Source organism: Somniosus microcephalus, unplaced genomic scaffold, assembly GCF_052327205.1.
Source record: "Somniosus microcephalus isolate GS21.2 unplaced genomic scaffold, FLI_Smic_1.0 scaffold26, whole genome shotgun sequence".
Taxonomy (NCBI): Eukaryota; Metazoa; Chordata; class Chondrichthyes; order Squaliformes; family Somniosidae; genus Somniosus; species Somniosus microcephalus.
The window spans coordinates 4,596-9,190 of NW_028225213.1; positions in this window are offsets into that span (position 1 = coordinate 4,596).

Sequence of the window (4,595 nt, forward strand, 5' to 3'; positions counted from 1 at the left end):
TGAACCAAAGTATGTATTTAATTGGTCTGCCATTTCTTTGTTCCCCATTATAAATTCCCCTGATTCTGACTGCAAGGGACCTACGCTTGACTTCACCAATCTTTTTCTCTTCACATATCTATAAAAGCTTTTACAGTCAGTTTGTATAAAGGAAGAAATAATGGGAGCTTGTCAGAAAGGCATGGCAATAATCATGGGGGATTTTAATCTACATATAGACTGGAAAAATCAGATAGGCAAAGGTAACCTAGATGAGGAGTTCATAGTACGATAGCAAAATACTGCAGATGTTGGAAATCCGAAATAACAACAGAAAATGCTGGAAAAACTCAGCAGGTCAGGCAACATCCGTGGAGAGAAATTTGAGTTGACGTTTCGGGTCGAACCCTTCTTCAAAACTGGAAAGAAAAGAAATTAGATCGAAGGGAGGGCTGCGATCGGACAAAAGAAGTGAAAGAAACAAAAGAGCTAGACGAGATGGTAATAGGCTGAGATTGGGTGTAAATGTACCGGCAGGGCAGGAGATAGCTGCCAGGTGTGAGAGAGAAACAAATGGAAAGGGGGGGGGGGAAAGGAGTGGAAAAATTAAAAGAAAAAATGTGTGATAGGGGCCGAGGTTATGATCTGAAATTGTTGAACTCGATATTGAGTCCGGTAGGCTGCAGAGTGCCGAATCGGAAGATGAGGTGCTGTTCCTCGAGTTTACGTTGAGCTTCCGTGGAACAATACAAGAGCCCGAGGACGGTGAGGTCCGAGTGGGAATGGAGCGGTGAATTAAAATGACAGGCGACCGGAAGCTCGGGGTCACCCTTTTTTACAATTACAATTACAATTTTATTGGTCACATAACTAAATACAAGAAGTGTAATCTAGTCAGTGAAATGCTTTTTCCTTGACGAGCCGAGAGCACCAGGCAGCAAGAACTCTGAGCTGCCTGGTACGCACAGAGCTCGCAAGGACGGCAGCCATCTTCATCGGCGCCATCACAAAAAAACACATCCCGACATATACACGCATACATACTTTAAATATAAATAAAGCAGACATAAAATAAATAAAAGACATAAAAAGACAGCACATAAAATGAACAAGCAATAATGTAACAAAAAGTAGTTTCTACAGTAATTACATTGATATTTCTACCCAGGCTTCTAGAATAATCTCTGGTTACAGGGTGGCCGCACTGGGAGAGCATCGTGAGGAACTCACAACTTATAATTAAATAAATTTAATTAATTCATTAAATAAATAAATAAAATTAAATAAATAAAGTGCCCCCTCAGTCTTTCTCGATGTTTCCATCTTGGTCTCTCTTGACGTTTCCCCTCTCTCTCTCTCGATGTTTCCTCTGTCTTTCTCGATGTTTCCCCTCGGTTTCTTCCACACACCTGGCCTGCACATTACCCCTGGCTGTCCAACTTGGCGTCCTGGTAACTGGGTTCCTTACGGACTGAACGGAGGTGTTCCGCAAAGCGGTCACCCAATCTGCCTTTGGTCTCCCCAATGTAGAGGAGACCGCATCGTGAGCAGCGAATACAGTATACTAGATTGCAAGAAGTACAAGTAAATCGCTGTTTCACCTGGAACGGGTGTTTGGGGCCCTGGACAGTGGGAAGGGGGGAGGTATAGGGGCAGGTGTTACATCTCCTCTGCTTGCACGGGAAGGTGCCAGGCAAAGGGGAAGAGCTGTCTGGGATGATAGAGGAGTGGACTAGGGTGTCTCGGAGGGAGCGGTCCCTACGGAATGCTGAAAGGGGAAGGGAGGGGAAGATACGTTTGGTGGTGGGATCACTTTGGAGGTAGCGGAAATGCCGGAGGATGATCCGTTGAATGTGGAGGCTGGTGGGGTGAAAGGTGAGGACAAAAGGAACACTTTACACCTAATCTCAGCCTATTACCATCTCGTCTAGCTCTTTTGTTTCTTTCACTTCTTTTGTCCGATCGCAACCCTGCCTTCGATCTAATTTCTTTTCTTCCCAGTTTTGAAGAAGGGTTCGACCCGAAACATCAACTCAAATTTCTCTCCACGGATGTTGCCTGACCTGCTGAGTTTTTCCAGCATTTTCTGTTGTTTTTGAGGAGTTCATAGAATGTTTTCGGGATGGTTTCTTAGAACAGCACGTTCTGGAGCCAACCAGAGGGCAGACTATACTAGACCTGGTATTGTGCAATGAGATAGGATTAATTAATGACTTCATAGTGAAGGCGCCCCTGGGTAGCAGCGATCATAATATGATTGAATTTTACATTCAGTTTGAGGGAGAGACGAGTGGGTCCAAGACTAGTATTTTAAACTTAAATAAGGGCAATTCTGAGGGCATGAAAGCAGAGCTAGCTAAAGTGAACAGGCAAATTAGGTTAAGGGAGAGGTCAATAGAGTCGCAGTGGCAGACATTTAAGGGGATATTTCAGAATACACAGAATAGATACATTCCAACGAGAAAGAAAAATTCCAAGGGGAGGACCCACCATCCGTGGTTAACTAAGAAAGTTAAAGATAGTATCAGACTTAAAGAAAAAGTATATAATTGTGCAAAGATGGCTGGCAGGTCAGAAGATTGGACAGAATATAAAAAACAGCAAAGAATGACTAAAAGATTAATAAGGAGAGAAAAATGAGAGTACCAGAGAAAGCTAGCTAGAAATATAAACACAGATAGTAAGAGTTTCTATAGATATTTAAAAAAGAAAAGAGTTAACAAAGTGAGCATTGGTCCTATAGAAAGTGAGTCTGGGGAATTAATAATGGAAAATAAGGAGATGGCAGTTGAATTGAACAGGTATTTTGCATCGGTCTTCACTATAGCGGATTCAAGTAACATCCCAGAAATAGCTGTAAATCAGGAAATGGAAGGGAGGGAGGAACTCAAGAAAATTACAATCACCAGGGAAGTGGTACTGAGCAAATTGTTGGAGCTGTGGGCTGACAAGTCCCCGGGTCCTGATGGACTTCATCCTAGGGTCTTAAAAGAAGTGGCTAGTGAGATAGTTGATGCGTTGGTTTTAATTTTCCAAAATTCCCTAGATTCGGGGAAGGTTCCATTAGATTGGAAAATAGCGAATGTAACTCCTTTACTCAAAGGGAGGGAGACAGAAAGCAGGAAACTACAGGCCAGTTAGCTTAACATCTGTCACAGGGAAGATGTTAGAAGCTATTATTAAAGATGTTATAGCAGGGCATTTGGAAAAGTTCAAGGTAATCAGGCAGAGTCAACATGGTTTTGTGAAAGGGAGATCATGTTTAACCAATTTATTGGAGTTCTTTGAGGAAGTAACATGTGCTGTGGATAAAGGGGAACCGGTGGATGTACTGTACTTAGATTTCCAGAAGGCATTTGATAAGGTGCCACATCAAAGGTTATTGCGGAAAATAAAAGCTCATGGTTTAGGGAGTAACATGTTGGCATGGCTAGAAGATTGGCTAGCTAATAGGAAACAGAGAGTAGGCATAAATGGGTCATTTTCTGGTTGGCAAGATGTAACGAGTGGTGTGCCACAGGGATCAGTGCTGGGAACCCAACTTTTTACAATTTATATAAATGACTTGGATGAAGGGACCGAAGGCATGGTTGCTAAATTTGCTGATGACACAAAGATAGGTAGGAAAGTAAATTGTGAAGAGGACATAAGGAGGCTACAAAGGGATATAGATAAGTTAAGTGAGTGGGCAAAGATCTGTCAAATGGAGTATAATGTGGGAAAATGTGAAATTGTCCATTTTGACAGGAAGAATAAAAAAGAAGCATATTATCTAAATGGTGAGAGATTGCAGAGCTCTGAGATGCAGAGGGATCTGGGTGTCCTAATGCGTGAATCGCAAAAGGTTAGTATTCAGGTACAACAAGTAATCAGGAAAGCTAATAGAATGTTATTGTTTATTGCGAGGGAAACTGAATACAAAAGTAGGGAGGTTATGCTTCAGTTATACAGGGCATTGGTGAGACCACATCTGGAGTGCTGTGTACAGTATTGGTCTCCTTATTTAAGGAAGGATGTAAATGCATTGGAAGCAGTTCAGAGAAGGTTTACTAGACTAATACCTGGAATGGGTGGGTTGTCTTATGAGGAAAGGTTGGACAGGCTAGGCTTGTATCCGCTGGAGTTTAGAAGAGTAAGAGGTGACTTGATTGAAACATATAAGATCCTGCGGGGTCTGGACAGGGTGGATGTGGAGAGGATGTTTCCTCTTGTGGGAGAATCTAGAACTAGGGGTCACTGTTTAAAAATAAGAGGTCGCCCATTTAAGACAGAGATGAGGAGAAATTTTTTCTTACAGACGGTCGTGAGTCTTTGAAACTCTCTTCCTCAGAGGGCGGTAGAAGCAGAGTCTTTGAATATTTTTAAGGCAGAGGTAGATAGATTCTTGATAAGCAAGGGGGTGAAAGGTTATCGGGGGTAGGTGGGAATGTGGAGTAATCAGATCAGCCATGATCTTATTGAATGGTGGAGCAGGCTCGAGGGGCCGAGTGGCCGACTCCTGCTCCTAATTCGTATGTTCATATGTAACCTGTGCAGCAGCTGGGGCCTGAAAATCAGCTTCACTGCCCCTGGGCTGGGAAAGGGGGACATGAGGCAACATTCTCCCTCTTACCCCT